We start from the raw sequence: 20,000 nt of genomic DNA, 5'->3' as shown, positions 1-20,000 counted from the left end.
AGTTGGGGGTTCTAGTTCGAGTAAGTATCTTCTGAATACGTAAGTTGAGAATGTTGCAATTGGGTTTGAGAGTCTGATTTCTGCTCAAGAGCATGTGTTAGTGGAAGATTGCTCTGACGAAGAGGCTTCTGATGAGGAACTGGTAGACTACACCTTATCAGAGGAGAGTTTTGGCGAAGGATCTAAGTTTTTCAACTCCCCTGCTCCGCCCAAGGGTATTGAGTCTAGAACTGTCCAGGGAGAAGGGACTTCTGGCAATAAAAAAGCTAGCTCAGATATAAGGAGTCAAGGCAATACTCTAGAAGCTGCTGGAAAGGGATCCCTTAACAAACGAGGTATATCTAAACCTGTAGAGACTGTAGTTGCGAAGTGGAGGGATTTATTTAGTGCTAATAGAAGTTTTACAAGTTGTCCTAAGTTAGAACATTATTCTGATATTAGTGCTAGGAAGAACTATACTCTATCAGATGAGGATTTGGATGGTAATTGCGATATCTGGAAACTCTGTGTTGTTGGTTATGTGGCAAGCAAATTTCCTGGGTTTAGAGCTCTGAATAACTTAATTGAAAATTCTTGGAAGTGTGCAGCTACGTTAACAATACATGACTCTGGGTGGTTGATATATAGATTTGAAAATGAGGATGATAAGCTGGCTGTCCTTAGTGGAGGACCTTATTTGGTGTATGGCAGGCCATTAATGTTGAGGTCCATGCCAGAATACTTTGATTTTGCTTCTGAGGAGATGACTTGGGTCTCTATTTGGGTAAAATTTCCCAACCTTCTTTTGAAATACTGGTCCATGAAATGTTTATCCAAGATAGCAAGTGTGCTTGGTAAGCCTCTTCAGTGTGATAAGCTGACCTCTAACCTTTCAAGACTTTCCTATACTAGGGTTTTAGTTAAAGTTGACTTGTTAGATGACCTACCTCATTCAATTGATATTCTCTTACCTAATGGGAATCCATTAGATCAAATGGTGGAGTATGAAACTTTACCTAAATTCTGCAAGCATTGCAGGGTTCTTGGGCACACTACTAGGGTTTGTTCAAAGATTGCTACTGTAAATAGTTTAGCTAATACAGTTAAGCAGGCCAATGGAGCTGTTGAGAGGTCCAGGAAGGCTAGTGTTATGGACAAATTGGGGTCTGTTAATAATTTGCTTGATAAATAGAAGGGGAAAGATGGCCTTAGAAGCAAGATTTTGATCCAATGCAAATTGAAGCTGAAGGTGATGGATGGGAAGTGATTAGGGGAAGGAAAAACACTAAGAAGAAGAGGTCTCAAAGTAGATTTGTAGCTGAAGGGAGGGGTGCTAAAGATGATCTGATGTTGACTACTTTAGACAAAAGGGAAGGGTGTTGCTACCAGATCTGAAGTTAGGAAGGGAAATTCAACTGAAGGGCCTGCAGATGGTGTTATCACAAGGAGTGGTGCTAAGAAATATGTTATGAAGGCATCTGGAATGGGTGGGGGTTCTACCCCTTCTATTTAATGCTATTGTACAGTTGGAATGTCAGAGGACTTAATAGTCCTCTGAAGCAGCATGAGGTTGTTAACCTTATGAAGAAGAATATGATTGATGTGTGTGGTTTGTTGGAAACCAAGCTTACTCCTTCAAAGATTGATTTTATGCATAAGGTCAGGCTGAAAAACTGGGAAGTTATTGCTAATATTGACGTTGCTAGTTCTGCCAGGGTTGTGATTTTCTGGAATCCTTCCACTGTTAAAGTTGATTTGCTTAACCTTTCGCCTCGGGGTATTCATGTGTCCATTACAAGCTTGGAGAATCAATTTAGTTTTGCTGCTACTTTTGTATATAGTTTCAATACAATCACTGCTAGGAGAGGGCTTTGGGATGATTTGAGGAGGTGGTCTTCTTTGTCCCCTTGGATTATCCTTGGGGATTTTAACTCTAATCTTCACAAGCTGATGAACACAATGGTGATCCTGTTACCAGTTATGAAGTCTCTGATTTCAGGGAGTGTTGCTCTGACTTAGGCCTTGTTGATTTGAATTTTACTGGTTGTCATTTTTCCTGGTCAAATGGGAATATTTGGAGTAAAATAGATAGAGTTATGGTGAATCCTCTATGGCCTGCTTTGCAGCTTCAGTCTCAGGTTCATTTTCTACAGCAGGTGCTTTTTCTGATCACTCTCCTGCTAGTGTTCATATTGGGATTTGGCAGAAGAAAGGTAGAAGGGCTTTTACATTCTTTAATATGTGGATTGATCACCCTAGATACATGGAGCTTGTTGGAGAAAATTGGTATTATCATGTTTATGGCTCCCCTATGTATATTCTTTGTAAAATGCTTAAACACTTGAAAGGTCCCTTGAAGGAGCTCAATAAACTCTATTATAGTCACATCTCTACGAGGGTTGCCAAGGCCACTACTGATCTGGAAACCCATCAGACCCTTCTACATAGTGATAGAGATAATCCTCAACTTCTGATGTAGGAAATGTTCTATAGCCAGAAGCTCAAGTCCACCTTCTTCAAGGAAAGTGACAAAGGCTCAGGGTTTTTTCATGCTTTGATGAGTCAGAAACACAGAAGAAACTACATTCCTGCTATTCAGTGTGATAATGGTTTGCTAACCACTTCTATGGATGAAGTGGGGGAGAATTTGTTAATTATTTTCAGCACCTCCTTGGTTCTGCTAAGGATACTCTCTCTCTGGATGTGGAGGTTGTTCACAGTGGGCCTTGTCTTGATGAAGATTCTCATGGTCTCCTCTTGGCTCCTGTGACTAATGACGATATTAAGGTGGCTCTTTTCAGTATTGGTGATGATAAAGCTCCAAGACCAGATGGTTATACTTCTGCTTTCTTCAAGCAGTCCTGGGAGGTGGTTGGGGAAGATTTTTGTTTGGCCATTCATGATTTCTTTAACTCTGGGGAGATTTTAAGGCAGATCAATCACTCTATTATTGCTCTGGTTCCCAAGTCAGCAAATGTGTCCACAGTGGCTGATTTTAGGCCTATCTCTTGTTGCAATGTTGTTTACAAAGTAATTTCTAAAATTCTTCCAGGCAGGCTGGCTTTTGCTCTTCAAGGTATCATAAGTTCTTCTCAGAATGCTTTTCTTGGAGGTAGGAAAATGGCTGAAAATATAAATTTGGTGCAAGAACTTCTAAGGCATTATGGCAGGAAAATGGCTTCTTCTAGGCGTCTTATCAAAATTGACTTTAGGAAAGCTTTTGATTCTGTTCAGTGGCCTTTTTTAAGACATCTGTTTTTGACTTTGGGCTTCTCTGAACGGTTTGTTGATTTAATTATGAAGTGTGTTGAAACCACTTCTTACTCAATGGCTGTAAATGGGGACTTCTATGGTTTCTCTCAGGGCAAGAGTGGGGTTAGGCAGGGTGACCCCCTTTCTCCTTATTTGTTCCTCACTTGCATGGAACACTTTACTAGAATGTTGGTTGTTGCCTCTGGAAAGACTGGTTTTCATTTTCATCCGAAGTGTAGTATGCATAGAATCTATCATCTTGCTTTTGCTGATGATATTCTCCTTTTCTCTCGAGGTGATAGGACCTCTGTGCAAATTCTACACCATCAGTTACTGGCTTTTGGAAGGATCTCAGGTCTGAAAATAAATGAAAGCAAATCCTCCATTTATTTTGGAGGAGTTGGAAATGCTGCCAAGCAAGTTATTTTGCATGACACTGGGTTTGAAGAAGGGTTTTTTCCTTTCAAGTATCTTGGGGTTCCTCTTAGCCCTCACAGATTACTGGCTAGCCAATTCTCCCCTCTCTTGCACAAGTTGGACTCTACTATTCAGAGCTGGATGGGGAAGCATTTGTCTTATGCTGGAAGACTTGAGTTAATAAATTATGTTTTGCAGGGAATGGTGCAATTTTGGCTCAGCATCTTTCCCATGCCAGCTCAAGTTATTGGTCAGATTACCAGCATTTGTAGAAATTTTCTCTAGAGTGGCAATACTTTGAAGAAGAATACTGCTTTAGTAGCTTGGAGGACTGTTTGTCTCCCGAAGAATGAAAGAGGCCCGGGTTTGTTTGATTTAAAGGCCAGGAACAATAGCTTTTTAGCCAATCAACTCTGGAACATTCACCTAAAGACTGATACTTTGTGGATTCAATGGGTTCATCATTTCTACTTGTCTCATCACTCTATTTGGGATGTTGGCCTGCAGAAAACTTCTTCCCCTCTGTGGAAGGCTATTATTTCTCTTAAAGATCAGTTGGTGCAAGGGTGTGGGAGCTTTCCTCAAGCTATTACAAGACTGCATAGTTGGCAGAATAACTCTAAAACCTTTTCTGCTAATGCATATGATTTCTTCAGGGAAAAAGGAGTTTTAGTACCCTGGAAAGGGGTTGTGTGGGGGAAATGGTCTCTGCCTAGATATAGTTTTGTCCTTTGGCAGGATGTTAAGGGAAGGCTTAAAACCAGGGATAGGCTTCGGTTCATACCTACTGATACTTATTGTATTTTCTGTAGGCAAGTAGAAGAGTCTCATAGGCACCTCTTCTTTGCTTGCAATTGGACGTCTCTTTTATGGAGAAGGATAAAGAGCTGGTTGCGGATAAATAGAAACATGTTTACTTTGTATAGTGCCATTAGGTGTTTAAAATTTGGCGGGAGAGGCACTGTATCCAGAATGAGGAGGGTTTCTCTTTGGTTGGTGGTGTATTTGATATGGCAGGAGAGGAACAAAAGAGTATTTGAAAATACTAGTAAATCTTTGGATACCATGGTTCATAGATTTCCAGTCATGTTCTTTATTGTGCTTTATTTCCATGTTAATGACCCTGTCATTAATGTTGGAGGATGATGTTTTTGTGCTTACTAGCCAGTTATCTTGGTTCTTTAGTTGCTGGATAAAGAGCTGGGGTCTGTGCTGGAGGTTTTCTCTGTTTGGATGCCTCCCTAGAGGTTTGTTCTGTGGGCTTTTGGTGGAGTTAGTTCTGGTTGATCTGCTTCTCTTGGTCTGCTTGCTTCTTGTTTTGGTGCTCTCTCCCTTTGGGTGGAGTCTGCTACCTAGCTTGCTTGTGGTGCAGTGCTTCTTTTGGATTTGTTGGCTTTTGGCTGTTCTCTGTGCTGGAGTTTTCTTCTTGGCTCTGTCTGGGTTGGTTTTGTTGCTCAGGAGGCTGGTAGTTTGCCTGATTTGGAGCCTATCTGGTTGTTTCTTCTCTGGTTGGAGATGTGGGTGCCTTGGCTAACCTCTGCTTGTATTGGGTGGAGCTTGCTGAGAGAGTTGGAGTTGGCTGCTAGGGTTGCTTGCTTGACAAGTGGTTTCTGGAGCTGGTTTTGGCTTCATGTTCTGTTGGATTATGTTATTAGGTGGCTTTGCTGATTGAGTTAAGTTGGCCATTCCTGGTAAGGTTGCTTGTGCTGCTCTGAATCTGTTGGAGCTTGATGTTGGAGTTGGCTTTTGGTTTCTACTTTCTTTGAAGGGTCCTTGTTTGGCTCTATTGGTTGGTTGGCTTCCTGGTTGCTGCTGGGTTTCCAGATATTGATCTTGGTTGTTTGGTTTGGTGTTAGGTTGGCTTGGGAGGTTATCTCAGAGACTAGTTTCTTTTTCTGGCATCTTGGATAACCTATATTTTGTTTTCTTAACTGGGTTCTATTAGTGCTTAGTTAGGTTTGTCCGGGTGCTTGTACTCTTTTGTTCTCCCTGGCCTGTCAGGGTTTTTCTTGGTTGTATATAAACTTTCTGGTTTTTCTAGTTTTGGTTTGTTTTTGATCTTCAATATATTCTTACATTTGATTAAAAAAAAAAAAGAACTCTCAGTAGTGAGTGAGTGGGAGAGAGAAAGTTAGAGAGAGATGCTCTCGTTTTCCCTAAAATTTATTTCCCTCCCGACTTCTCCACTAATCTGATCTTTAGCCGCTTTCTAGTTTTTGCTTCTCGATGGCCAAGAAGACTCTGAAGCAACTTAAGGAGGAGGCCCAAACAGAACTTCACAAAAATACGGTGTTTGCTTTGGAAGCATATAGTTTGCAAGATTCAGACAAGATAGAAGGTATGATTTCAGACAAGATAGAGGCTCCGGTCTTTAAAACCCTAGTGGGGGGTTCTAGTCCGAGTAAGTATCTGTTGAATACGGAAGGTGTGAATGCTGCGAGTGGATTTGAGAGTCTAATTTCTACTCAAGAGCGGGTGTTAGTGGAAGATTGCTCTAAGGATGAGGCTTCTGATGAGGAATTGTTAGATTACACTCTTTCGAAGGAGAGTTCTGGTGGAGGCTCTAAATTCTTTAACTCTCCTGCTCCGCTTAGGACTATTGAGTCTGGTAATATAGGGGAGATGCTCTGAATAATATAATTGAAAACTCTTGGAAGTGTGAAGTTACCTTAACAATACATAATTCTGGATGGTTGATATATAGATTTGAAAATAAAGATGATAAGTTGGTTGTTCTTAGTGGAGGACCTTACTTGGTGTATGGCAGGCCTTTAATGTTGAGGTCCATGCCAGAGTACTTTGATTTTGCCTCTGAAGAGATGACTAGAGTCCCTGTTTGGGTTAAATTTCCTAATTTACCTTTGAAATGTTGGTCCATGAAATGTCTATCCAAGTTAGCAAGTGTGCTTGGTAAACTTCATCAGTGTGATAAGTTGACCTCTAGCCTTTCAAGGCTTTCCCATGCTAAGGTGCTAGTTGAAGTGGATTTGTAAGATGATCTTCCTCATTCAATTGATATTCTTCAGCCTACTGGGACTCCCTTGGATCAAATGGTGGAGTATGAAAGTTTACCTAAGTTTTATAAGCATTGTAGGGTTCTTGGGCACACTATTGGGGTCTGTTCAAAAAATCCTACTGTAAATAGTTCAATTAACATAGTTAAGCAGGTCAGTGGAAATGTTGAGAGTACCAAGAAGGGTAGTGTCCTTGATAGATTGGGTCTTATTTTAACTGATAAGGAGAAAGGGAAAGCAGTGCTCGAGAACCAAAGCTTTGATCCAATGCACATTGAAGCTGAGGATGATGGATGGGAAATGATTAGGGCAAAACTCCCGTCAGCGCAAAACTCCCATCCAACGCAAGGCTTGCACCACGCGTGTTGGGAGTTCTCATGTTCCAACGACTTTGGCATGCCTTGGTCTCATTGTGGGCTATGCCTTGTCTGCTTGGAAATCCGAATTAGTATAACCCACTGGAACGATCTCATCACTATGGTAAACAAGCATATAATCTTTCGTTCTCCGAAGATACTTGAATATATGTTTGACCGTCGTCCAGTGATGCAAGCCAGGGTTAGATTGATATCTACTAACCAATCCCACTGCATAGCAGATGTCTGGCCTAGTACAAAGCATAGGTACATGAGACTGCCAACTGCGGAAGCATATGGCACCTTACTCATTTCACGCTTCCCTTCTTCCGTCTTAGGACAGTTGTCCTTCGAAAGAGGTACTCCATGTCTGAAAGGTAAAAGACCGTTCTTGGAGTCATGCAATGCGTAGTTAACTAGAATCTTCTCTATATATGTGGCTTGGGAGAGCTAATGTTCTAGTTCGATCTCGCATAAGCTTGATGCCTAGAACATAGCTTGCTTCTCCTAGGTCTTTCATGTTAAACTGATTGGATAACCATATCTTGATCGCTGATAAAGTTGCAGTATCATTTCCGATGAGCAATATGTCATCAACGTAGAGAATTAAGAACACAATTTTCCCGCCGTCCAATCTCTTGTATACACACGGTTCATCAGGGTTTTGATCAAATCCATAGGATTTAATCGTCTGATCGAATCGGATGTTCCAAGATCTAGATGCTTGTTTAAGTCCATAAATGCACTTCTTAAGCTTGCAAACCATATTTTGCTGACTTCAGCAATGAATCCGGTGGGTTGCATCATATAGGTGCTTTCGTCTAGATGGCCATTGAGGAAAGCCGTCTTGACATCCATCTGCCATATCTCATAATCAAAATGAGCTGATATGGCGAGAAGTATTATGATGGACTTAAGCATGGCTACAGGTGAGAAAGTCTCCTCATAGTCTATACCCTCTTTCTGAGTATAGCCCTTCGCCACCAACCTTGCTTTAAAGGTTTCAACCCTTCCATCTACTCCTCTTTTCCTTTTGTAGACCCATGTGCTCCCTATGGGTTTTATTCCATCAGGTATGTCTACAAGATCCCACACTTCATTAGAATACATAGACTCTAATTCAGATTCCATCGCTCTGAGCCAATGATCCTCATCAACATCAGAAACTGCTTCTTCGTAACTAGTGGGATCTGGTTCAAGTTCGTCAGACACTGCCAAAACTGACTCTCCAAAGTACATGAACCTTTCAGAAGGTCGTGAGACCCTCCCACTACGATGAAGCTCTGGTGTTGCATCCAAATTTGTTTCGGCTATTTGTTCATTCTCAACATTTTCTGTTGGACCGGAAGTTGAACCATCAAGATTTTGTTCTTCAAGGATTATCTTCCTTGGTTCATTGCTGTTTATACAATCTTCTTCTAAGAATCTAGCATTCATGCTAATGAATACTTTTTGACTTTCAGGATTGTAGAAATAGCCACCACGAGTCCCTTTAGGAAATCCAACCCAATAGCATAGCACAGATCTTGGTCCAAATTTAGTTGTCTTATCTGCCAGTACAAAAGCCGTACATCCCCAAACTTTTAGATTTCTAGGATCAGACTTGCGTCCAGTCCACATCTCATAAGGTGTCTTTGATACTGACTTAGACGGTACTAAATTCAAGATGTGCATGGCAGTTTCTAGGGCATTCCCCAAAAAGATTCAGGAAGAGTAGCATGACACATCATGCATCTTACCATATCCAGTAGAGTCCTGTTTCTCCTTTTTGCTACCCCGTTTTGTTGAGGAGTCCTAGGTGTAGAAAGCTGAGTAACAATGCTATTATCCGTGAGATACTGTTTATACTCATCTAGCATGTATTCGCCACCACGGTTAAACCGTATAGCTTTGATGCGTTTATCCAATTGGTTCTTCGCAAAAGCCTTAAACTCTTTGAACTTGTCAAAAGCCTCAGACTTGCGGCGCATTAGATAAATGCATCCATACCTAGAGTAATCATCAGTAAAAGTAATGAAGTATTCAAAACCTCCTCGGGCTTGTACTGTCATTGGTCCACATACGTCTGTATGCACCAACTCAAGTAAATCATTAGCCCTAAGGCCTTTGGACTTGAACGACCTCTTAGTCATTTTACCTTCTAAACAAGATCTACATTGTGGCATACTGTTCATATCTAATGGGTTGAGTGACCCATCATGAACTAGCCTGTTGATTCTTGTTTGGTTAATATGGCCAAGTCGTAAGTGCCAAAGGGTTTCCTCATTGGATGTGGATTTTCTCTTTCTAGATTCAGCATGCATAATATCACAATTATTACCAGAGTAGGAATTTGGATGTAAATAAAATAGATTTCCATTCATAGTTCCAGAGCATATTTCCTTTCCATATCTACTAATTGTAACATTAGAAAGGAAAGATAAATGATACCCTTCTGACATTAAACTTGAAACTGAAATTAAATTTCATCTAATATCCGGAACATAAAGGCAATCGTTCAATGTTAAAATCTTATTATATCCAAAATATAAATTAACTATTCCTACTTTAGTAGCTTCTACTATGACTCCTGAAGCAATCCTCAAAGTGATTTCTCCTTTATTAAGTTTCTTGGTTTCCTGAAACCCCTACAATGAATTGCAAACATGATTAGTGGCTCCAGAGTCTACAATCCAGGATACAGTAGAATCAACCACTAAACAAGTCTCAATAAATAGAATATTACCCTCAATCTGCTTCTTTGCTAGAAGCTTTGGGCAATCACTTTTTCGGTGCCCTTTCTGGTTGCAATGAAAGCATTTGCCTTTCCCCTTCACAACCTTGCCCTTTTTCTTTATCTTTGGGCCTTTGGCAGCAGTGGCTTGCTTCTTCTTATTCTTAGGCTTTTTGGGCCCAGAATTAGAAACCTTAACAAAAAGGACTTGCTTCTCCTTTCCCATTATCTGCTCAGCAGATTGAAGTTCCTTCATAAGCATTGGAAGAGACATCTCCATCTTGTTCATGTTGAAATTTAACTTGAACTGGGAGAATGAGCTCGACAGGGTCTCCAAGACCATATCCACCTGCGTCTGTCCATCGATTTCAGCACCAAGATCCAAGGCTTCATAGAGGTACTCTATGACGTTGAGCATATGCTCTCTCATGGGAGTACCCTCGGCCTGCTTAGCGTTCATCAACTTCTTTATCGCTTGTTGCCTTGCAGGGTGAGTGGTTTGTTGGAACATTTCCTGCAGACTGAAGATCATGTCTCCAGTTGTCTGCATGCTTTCATGTTGTTTCTGCAAGACTGGCGATAAAGACGCTAAGATATAACACTTAGCCATGTCATTGGCATTGATCCATTTTTGCCGAGCCAATCTGTCCTCATCTGTTGGGTTAGGGCCCAACTCAGGACAATCCTCGATCAGAACATACTTGTACCCACCTGAGGTGAGCACTATGTCCAAGTTTTGTTTCCAGTCAACATAATTCGGTCCAGATAGTTTGTTTTCATTCAATATGGAAATAAGTGGAGAAAACGACATCTGAAATTTTGGCCTTTCTGATCTAAATTACACTGGCAATCAATTTACTTGGACTAATGGCAGTATTTGGAGCAAAATTGATAGGGTCTTGGTCAATCCTTTTTGGTATACTTTGCAGATGCTCAACCATGTTCATTTCCCTCCTCCTGGTGCCTTTTTTGATCATTCTCCTGCTACAGTTTAGCTGGGTCCCTTGTAGTTGCAGGGAAAGAGGTCTTTCAAATTCTATAACATGTGGTCTGCTCATAATCAGTTTCTAGAGTTAGTTGGGGAAAATTGGCATATTCCTATGTATGGTTCTCCAATGTTTATTTTGTGTAAAAGACTTAAGCATTTGAAAGGTCCTTTGAAAACTCTGAATAGGTTGCATTTCAGTCATATTTCAGAAAGAGTTCTTAGATCTGCTGTTGATTTGAATTCCCATCAGATTAGGTTGCAGAATGATAAAGATAATCTTAAGCTTTTGTTGCAGGAAAAGTAGCTTAAGGCTCATCTTATCAATCTCAAGGCCTCAGAAAACATGTTTTTCAGTCAGAAGCTAAAATCTTCTTTCTTGAAGGAGTGTGATAAAGGTTCTAGCTTCTTTCATGCTCTTATGAGTCAGAGGCATAGAAGAAATTTCATTCCTGCCATTATCTGTGACAATGGTTCTCTTACTACCTCTGTTCAGGAAGTGGGTGGGGAGTTTGTCAAGTATTTTCAGTCTCTTCTAGGTACTGCTAAGGTTATATCTCCTTTGGATGTGAGTGTTGTTCATAGTGGCCCCTGTATTGAGAATTCTCTCCATGCTTCTCTTCTGGCTCCTGTCACTAATGATGATATTAAAAAGGCTTTGTTTGATATTAGAGATGACAAAGCTCCTGGCCCTGATGGCTATTCTTCAGTTTTTTTTCAAAAAATCCTGGACTATAGTGGGAGAGGATTTTTGTGCAGCCATACAGGATTTCTTCATTTCTGGGGATCTTCTAAAGCAAGTTAATCATACTGTCATTGCTCTGATTCCTAAAACTGCAAATGTTGCTACTGTGGCTGATTTTAGGCCTATTTCTTGTCGTAATGTTATTTACAAGGTGATTGCAAAAATTCTTGTTGATAGGTTTTCCCTTGCTCTTCAGAATATCATTAGTCCTTCTCAGAATGCATTCCTAGGAGGAAGGAACATGGCAGATAATATTAACCTTGTGCAAGAACTGTTAAGGCATTATGGAAGGAAACGTGCTTCTCCAAGATGTCTCATAAAGATTGATATCAAGAAAGCTTTTGACACTATTCAATGGCCTTTTATTAGGCACCTTCTTTTGCTTCTTGGTTTTCCTGGTCAGTTTGTGCACTTAATCATGAGGTGTGTGGAGACTACCTCTTTTCCTGTGGCTGTTAATGGTGAGGTGTTTGGCCTCTTCCAGGGAAAAAGTGGACTGAGGTAGGGGGACCATCTATCTCCCTACTTATTTATTACTTGTATGGAATACCTCAGTAGATTATTAAATTCTGCTTGTGCTGATCAAGGTTTTAAATTCCATCCCAAGTGTAGTCTTCAAAGAATTAGTCAATTGGCTTTTGTAGATGATATTCTTTTGTTTTCTAGGGGAAACAAGCTTTCTGTTCATATTCTTTATGAGCAGTTGGTGAAGTTTGGAAGAGTTTCTGGTCTGTGAAACAATCCAGACAAATCTGCTATCTATTTTGGTGGAGTTAGTGATAATTCTAAGCAGATAATCTTGCAGGAAACTGGTTTCAGTGAGGGATTTTTTCCTTTTAGGTATTTGGGTGTCCCTCTTAGTCCCCACAGACTTTTGGCTAGTCAATTTTCTCCTCTTATCCATAAGTTGGAATCTACTATCCAAAGCTGGTTTGGGAAGCATCTTTCTTATGCTGGAAGGCTTGAGCTTCTTATTTCTGTCCTGTAAGGAATGGTTCAGTTCTGGTTGAATGTTTTTTCTCTACCAAATCAGGTTATCATGCAGATTACTGGTATTTTTAGGAATTTTTTATGGAGTGGTAATGTTTTGAAAAGTAGCTCTGCCCTGGTCTCTTTGAGGAATCTGTGTTTGCCTAAGTGGGAAGGGGGGCTGGGTGTGCTTCAGATAAGGGCAAGGAATAAAAGTTTCCTTGTCAAGCAGTTATGGAATATTCACTTGAAAACTGACTCTTTATGGATCCAGTGGGTTCATCATCATTATTTGAGGCAACATTCTATATGGGATGCTGTGTTGCAGGGTGCCTCCTCTCCCCTGTGGAAAGCCATCATTTCACTCAAAGATCAGCTAGTTCATGATTGTGGAGGTCACTTTAATGCCATTAAAACAAGGATTTCTTTGTTTCTGGTGATATGTTAAAACAAGTTAATCATGCAGTTATTACTCTGATTCCTAAATATGCCAATGTAAATACTGTGGCTGATTTCAAACCTATTTCTTGTTGCAGTGTTACTTACAAGGTAATTTCAAAAATCCTAGCTGCTAGATTAGCTAAGGTCCTGCATGGCATTATTGGTCCAACTCAGAATGCCTTTTTGGGAGGGAGAAATATAGTTGACAACATTAGCCTGGTTCAAGAGTTGCTAAGGAACTATGGTAGGAAAAGAGCTTCTCCTAGATGTCTTTTAAAGATAGATTTCAAAAAGGCTTTTGATTCTATCTAGTGGCCCTTTATTAGGCATTTGCTTATGATGTTTGGGTTTCCAAGGCAATTTGTTCATCTTATCATGAAGTGTGTGGAAATTACTTCTTTTTCTATTGCTGTTAATGGACATTTATTTCGGTTTTTCCATGGTAAAAGTGGCATAAGGCAGGGTGATCCTCTGTCTCGTTACCTGTTTATTACTTGCCTGGAGTACTTCAACAGATTGTTGAACATAGCATCTCCCAATCCTGAGTTTAATTATCATCCAAGATGTCTTCATCAAAAAATTTCTCATCTGGCTTTTGCAGATGATATCCTGTTGGTTGCCAGGGGTGATAGATTTTCTGTGTGTATTCTTCATCAACAACTTCAGACCTTTGGCAGTATTTCTGGTCTGGAAATTATTGCTGCCAAGTCCTCCATTTATTTTGGAGGAGTGGGTGGTACCATTAGACAAAGAATCCTCCAAGATACTAGTTTTTCTGAGGGCTCCTTTCCTTTTAAGTACCTGGGGGTACCTCTTAGCCCTCATAGACTTCTGGCAAGTCAGTTCTCTCCTCCTCTGCCAAGATTGGAGATGTCTATTCAAAGCTGGCTGGGGAAGCACTTATCATATGCTGGCAGACTGGAGCTACTCCAGTCTGTTTTACAAGGAATGTTTCAATTTTAGCTTAATATTTTTCCTCTGCCAAATCAGATAATCAATCAGATCACCTGTTTATGCAGGAATTTTTTGTGGAGTGGTAATTCTTTGAAGAAATCCTCTACTCTGGTTGCTTCGAATAAGGTCTGTTTGCCTAAGAAAGAAGGGGGCCTAGGGATTCTGGATTTAAGGGCTAGAAATGTCAATTTTATTACAAAGCAGTTGTCGAATATTCACAGTAAAGCTGATTCTCTGTGGATTCAATGGGTTCACCACCACTATCTTAATCAATTGCAGTTTTGGCATGCTGGTCCACAAAGGAATTCCTCTCCTCTATGGAAAGCCATTTTATCTCTTAAAAACCATCTTATACAGGACTGTGGAGGGTATAGACTGGCCATATCTTTACTTCAAAGCTGGCAGAGTGGAGCTCATCCCTTCTCTAGCTATGCTTATGATCATTTCAGGGTTAAAAAGCCTTTTGTTAGATGGGATAAGGTGGTGTGGGAGCAATGGTCATTGCCTAGATATAATTTCATTCTTTGCCTTGCTGTCCTAGGGAGGTTGAGAACAAGGGATAGACTGACATTTATACCTACGAACACTTTCTGTATTTTTTATAGGCAGGAGGAAGAATCCCATGATCATTTGTTTTTTGAGTGTAGTTGGACTTCTAGCTTTTGGGGTCAAGTCAAAATATGGTTGGGGATTAGTAGAAGAATGGTTACTTTGGCTAGTGCCATTAGAGGGTTAAAAAATGGAAGGAATGTCTCTGTTGCTAGAATGAGAAGGGTGTCTTTAGGGCTGGTTGTGTATTTAATTTTGCAAGAGAGAAATAGGAGGATTTTTGATAAAACTTGTAACCCAATGGATCTGTTGATACATTGGCTTCAAGTGATGTTTTTTACCATCTTGTATTTCCATGTCAAAGATCTTCCAGAAGGCTAAGGGGCAGGTGGTGGTTATCAACCTTTTGTCTTGGTTCTGGCTCAGTTTTGCTGGGATGGAGATGGTGTTGGTGGAATTTTGTGTTTGCTCTTATCTCAGGAAGGAGCTGGGTCTGGTGGTCTTTGCTTGGCATGATGGTTATGCTGAGTTGGTTTGCTTTCCTGGAGTCTCTCCTCTTTTTTCCAGCTGTGAAGATTTAATCTGAATTTTGGTCTCTGCTGTTTCCCTGTGCAGATGGAGAATTGTTACTCTTGCTGATGGGATTTATTTTCCTCTTTGGCTAATTTGGTTGTTGTTTAACCTCAAGACCTTGGTTGGTGTTACTGGTTGGCTTTTTGGTTGCTGTTGGCCTTCTGTTTCTAGTAATTGCAGCTGGGGTATGGTTGTTTTGATGCTGGCCTGGGTTTTTAGGATGACCAATGGTGTTCCTTGTGGTATTATGTTCTGTTGGATCTATCTTTCTGGTCTTCTCACTAGGGAGCTTTTGATTACAAATTGGTGTTTGGTTAGGGTTGGATGGGTTAGGAGGTTATCTTAGAAACCAGTTTTCTTTTATGGTGTCTTGGATAACCTCTGGTTTTTTACTTTGCTGAGTTTTTGTAATGCTTAGCTAGGTTTTGTCTGGGTGCTTGTGCTCAGTTGTTTCCCCTGGCCTGTCAGGGTGTTTGTTGGTTGTATATAAACTCTCTGGGTTTTCCCAGTTTTGTTTTTCTTTTTTTGACCTTCAATATATACTTACATTTTGATCAAAAAAAAAGAAAGAGCTCTCAGTGTGAGTGCGAAAGGAAAGTTAGAGAGAGATGCTCTTGTTTTCCCTAAAATTTCTTTCCCTCCTGATTTCTCCACTGATATGATCTTTAGCCGCTTTCTGGTTTTAGCTTCTTGATGGCCAAGAACAAGAAGAAGATGACAACCTCAACTTCTCGGGGCAAGAAGACTCTGAAGCAACTAAGGAGGGGGCCCAAACGGAACTTCATAAAAATACAATGGTTGCTTTGGAAGCGCCTCATAGTTTGCAAGATTCGGACAAGATAGAAGGTCTGATTTTGGACAAGATAGAGGCTTCAGTCTTTAAAACCCTAGTGGAGGGTTCTAGTCCGAGTAAGTATCTGTTGAATACAGAAGGTGTGAATGCTGCGAGTGGATTTGAGAGTTTGATTTCTACTCAAGAGCGGGTGTGAGTGGAAGATTGCTCTGAGGATGAGGTTTCTGATGAGGAATTGTTAGATTACACTCTTTCGGAGGAGAGTTCTGGTGGAGGCCCCAAATTCTTTAACCCTCCTACTCCGCTTAGGGCTATTGAGTTTGGTAATGTTAGGGGAGATGGTGTCTCCGACAATGATTCACCTAATGCTATTGTTGATGGTATCAGGAATTCACCCGATGCAAGGAGTCAGGGAAATGTTCCAGTTATTGCTGAAGTGGGATCTCAGCCCATTACAGGTATGCCTATAGAACCTGTAGTTGGTAAGTGGAGAGATTTATTTAGTGCTAATAGAAGTTATGAAAGTTGCCCTAAGCTAGAACATTATTCTGATATTAGTGCTAGGAAGAATTATACTCTATCAGATGAAGATTTGGATGGTAATTGTGATATCTGGAAATTCTGTGTTGTGGGCTATGTGGCAGGGAAGTTTCCTGGGTTTAGAGCAATGAATAATATAATTGAAAACTCTTGGAAGTGTGAAGCTACTTTAACAATACATGATTCTGGATCGTTGATGTATAGATTTGAAAATGAAGATGATAAGCTGGTTGTTCTTACTGGAGGACCTTACTTGGTGTATGGCAGACCCTTAATGTGGAGGTCCTTGCCAGAGTACTTTGATTTTGCCTCTGAAGAGATGACTAGAGTCCCTGTTTGGGTTAAATTTTCTAATTTACCTCTGAAATGTTGGCCATGAAATGTCTATCCAAGATAGCAAGTGTGCTTGGTAAACCTTTTCAGTGTGATAAGTTGACCTCTAACCTTTCATGGCTTTCCTATGCTAGAGTGCTAGTTGAAGTGGATTTGTTAGATGATCTTCCTCATTCAATTGATATTCTCCTGCCTAATGGGACTCCCTTGGATCAAATGGTGGAGTATGAAACTTTACCTAAGTTTTGTAAGCATTGCAGGGTTCTTGGGCATACTATTGGGGTATGTTCAAAAACTTCTACTGTAAACAGTTCAATTGACAAAATTAAGCAGGTCAGTGGAAATGTTGAGAGTACCAAAAAGGGAAGTGTCCTTGATAGATTGGATCCTGTTTTAACTGATAAGGAGAAAGGGAAAGCAGTGCTTGAGAAGCAAAGCTTTGATCCAATGCATATTGAAGTTGAGGATGATGGATGGGAAACGATTAGGGGAAGGAAACACAATAAGAAGCAGAGATCCCAAAGCATATTTTTAGCTGAAGGAAGTGGTACTAAAGAAGCTCAAATTGTGTCTACTTTAGAAAAGGGCAAGGCTGTAGCTTCCAGAGTTGAAGTTAGGAAGGGAAATTGTTCTGAGACTACTGAGGGTGTTACCACCAGGAGTGGTGCTAAGAAACATGCTATGAGAGCATCTGGAAGTGGTAGGGGATCCCTCCTCCTCCTTAATGTTATTGTACAGTTGGAATGTCAGAGGACTTAATAGTCCTCTGAAGCAGCATGAGGTTGTAAACCTTATGAAGAAGAATAAGATGTATGTCTGTGGTCTGTTGGAAACCAAGCTTGCTCCTTCCAAGCTGGATTTTATGCATAAGTTCAGGTTGAAGTATTGGAAAGTTATTGCTAATGTAGATGTTGCCAGTACTGCTAGGATTGTGATTTTTTGGAATCCTTCCACTATCAAAGTTCACTTGGTTGACCTTTCTCCTTAAGGCATCCATGTGACTATAACTAGTTTGGAGAATCAGTTTAGTTTTGCAGCCACTTTTGTTTATGGTTTCAATACAATCACTGCTAGGAGAGGTCTTTGGGAGGATTTGAGGAGGTGGTCTCCTGCTTCTCATTGGATAATTCTTGGGGATTTTAACTCCATTCTTTCTCAAGCTGATAAACATAATGGTGATCCTGTTATCAGCTATGAAATTTTTGAGTTTAGGGAGTGTTGCTCTGATTTAGGGATTGCTGATTTGAATTTTACTGGTTGTCATTTTTCCTGGTCTAATGGGAATATTTGGAGCAAAATTGATAGAGTTATGGTGAACCCTCTATGGCCTGCTATGCAATTGCAGTCTCAGGTTCATTTCTCCACTCCTGGTGCTTTCTCTGATCACTCTCCTGCTAGGGTCAAGATTGGAGTTTGGCAGAAGCAAGGTAAAAGGGCTTTTAAATTTTTTAATATGTGGACTGATCATCCTAGATACATGGACCTAGTTGCTGGTAATTGGTATTATCAAGTTTATGGCTCTCCTATGTATATTCTGTGTAACAGGCTTAAGCACATGAAAGGACCTCTGAAGGATCTTAATAAGCTTCACTATAGTCACATCTCTATGAGGGCTGCTAAAGCCATTACTGATTTGGAGTCTCATCATATGCTTCTGCAGAATGATAGGGATAATTCTCAACTTGTGATGCAGAACAAACAGTTGAGATTGAATTTGGTGAATCTTAAAGCTGCTGAGAAAATGTTCTATAGTCAGAAACTTAAGTCTACCTTTTTAAAGGAGAGTGATAAAGGTTTTGGGTTTTTCCATGCTTTGATGAGTCAAAAGCATAGAAGGAATTACATCCCTGCTATTCAATGTGGTAATGGTTTACTCTCCACTTCAATGGATGAAGTGGGAGGAGAATTTGTTAATTATTTCCAGCAACTCCTTGGATCTTCTAAGGATACTCTTCCCCTGGATGTAGAGATTGCTCACACTAGACCTTGTCTTGATGAAACTTCCCATGGTCCTCTCTTGGCTCGTGTGACTAATGAAGACATTAAGATGGCTTTATTCAGTATTGGTGATGATAAAGCCCCTGGGTCAAATGGTTACTCTTCTGCTTTCTTCAAGCAGTCCTAGGAGGTGGTTGGGGATGATTTCTGTGTGGCCATTCATGATTTCTTTTCTTCTGGGGAGATGTTAAGGCAAATTAATCTTTCTATCATTGCTCTGGTGCCCAAGTCAGCAAATGTAACCATAGTGGCTGATTTTAGACCTATTTCTTATTGCAATGTCATCTACAAGGTCATTTCTAAAATTCTTGCTGGCAGGGCCAATGCTCTTCAAGGTATCATAAGTCCTGCTCAGAATGCTTTCCTTCGAGGTAGGCCATTGCTCCTAGATGTCTGATCAAAATTGACTTTAGGAAAGCTTTTGATTATGTTCAGTGGCCTTTCCTAAGGCATTTGCTTCTGGCTCTTGGTTTTCCTGATCGGTTTGTTAATTTAATCATGAAATGTGTTGAGACCACTTCCTTCTCAGTGTCTGTTAATGGGGATTTGTATGGCTTCTTTCAGGGCAAGAGTGGGGTTAGGCAAGGCGATCCCCTATCTCCCTATTTATTTATTACTTGCATGGAATACTTCTCTAGAATGTTGGATATTGCCTCTGGAATGCCTGGGTTTCAATTTCATCCAAAGTGTAGTGTTCACAGAATCTATCATCTTGCTTTTGCTGATGATATCCTTTTGTTTTCTCGGGGAGATAGATCCTCTGTGCAGATGCTTCACCAGCAATTAATGGACTTTGGGAGAATCTCTGGTCTGGAAATAAATGCTAGCAAATCTTCCATTTATTTTGGAGGAGTTGGTAATACTTCTAAGTAGGTTATTTTACAGGCCACGGGGTTTAAAGAAGGTTCTTTTCCTTTCAAGTATCTTGGGGTTCCTCTTAGTCCCCACAGGTTACTGGCTAGTCAATTCTTTCCTCTTTTGCACAAGCTGGATTCAGCTATTCAGAGTTTGATGGGGAAGCATCTGTCCTATGCTTGAAGACTTGAGTTGCTTAAATCTATCTTGCAGGGAAATGTGGAATTTTGGCTCAGCATCTTTCCTATGCCAGCTCAAGTTATCAATCATATTACTAGCATTTGTAGGAATTTTCTTTGGAGTGGCAATACTTTGAAGAAGAATTCTACTCTGGTGGCTTGGAGGACCGTTTGTTTGCCTAAGAATGAAGGAGGTCTGGGATTGCTTGATCTAAAGGCCAGAAACAATAGCTTCTTACCCAAGCAACTTTAGAACATTCACCTAAAAACTGATTCTCTTTGGATTCAGTGGGCTCATCACTTCTACTTGTCTCACTACTCCATTTGGATGTTGGCCTACAGGGAACTTCATCCC

General features: G+C 40.5%; 1 pseudogene; it reads right to left on the bottom strand.

The window, feature by feature from the left end:
• LOC120003610 overlaps window positions 1-20,000 on the bottom strand; it is a 23,539-nt pseudogene that overhangs the window by 679 nt on the left and 2,860 nt on the right.

This window comes from Tripterygium wilfordii, chromosome 8 (genome assembly GCF_013401445.1).
Source record: "Tripterygium wilfordii isolate XIE 37 chromosome 8, ASM1340144v1, whole genome shotgun sequence".
NCBI classification, from domain to species: domain Eukaryota; kingdom Viridiplantae; phylum Streptophyta; class Magnoliopsida; order Celastrales; family Celastraceae; genus Tripterygium; species Tripterygium wilfordii.
This window is presented reverse-complemented; position numbering and strand designations above follow the sequence as displayed.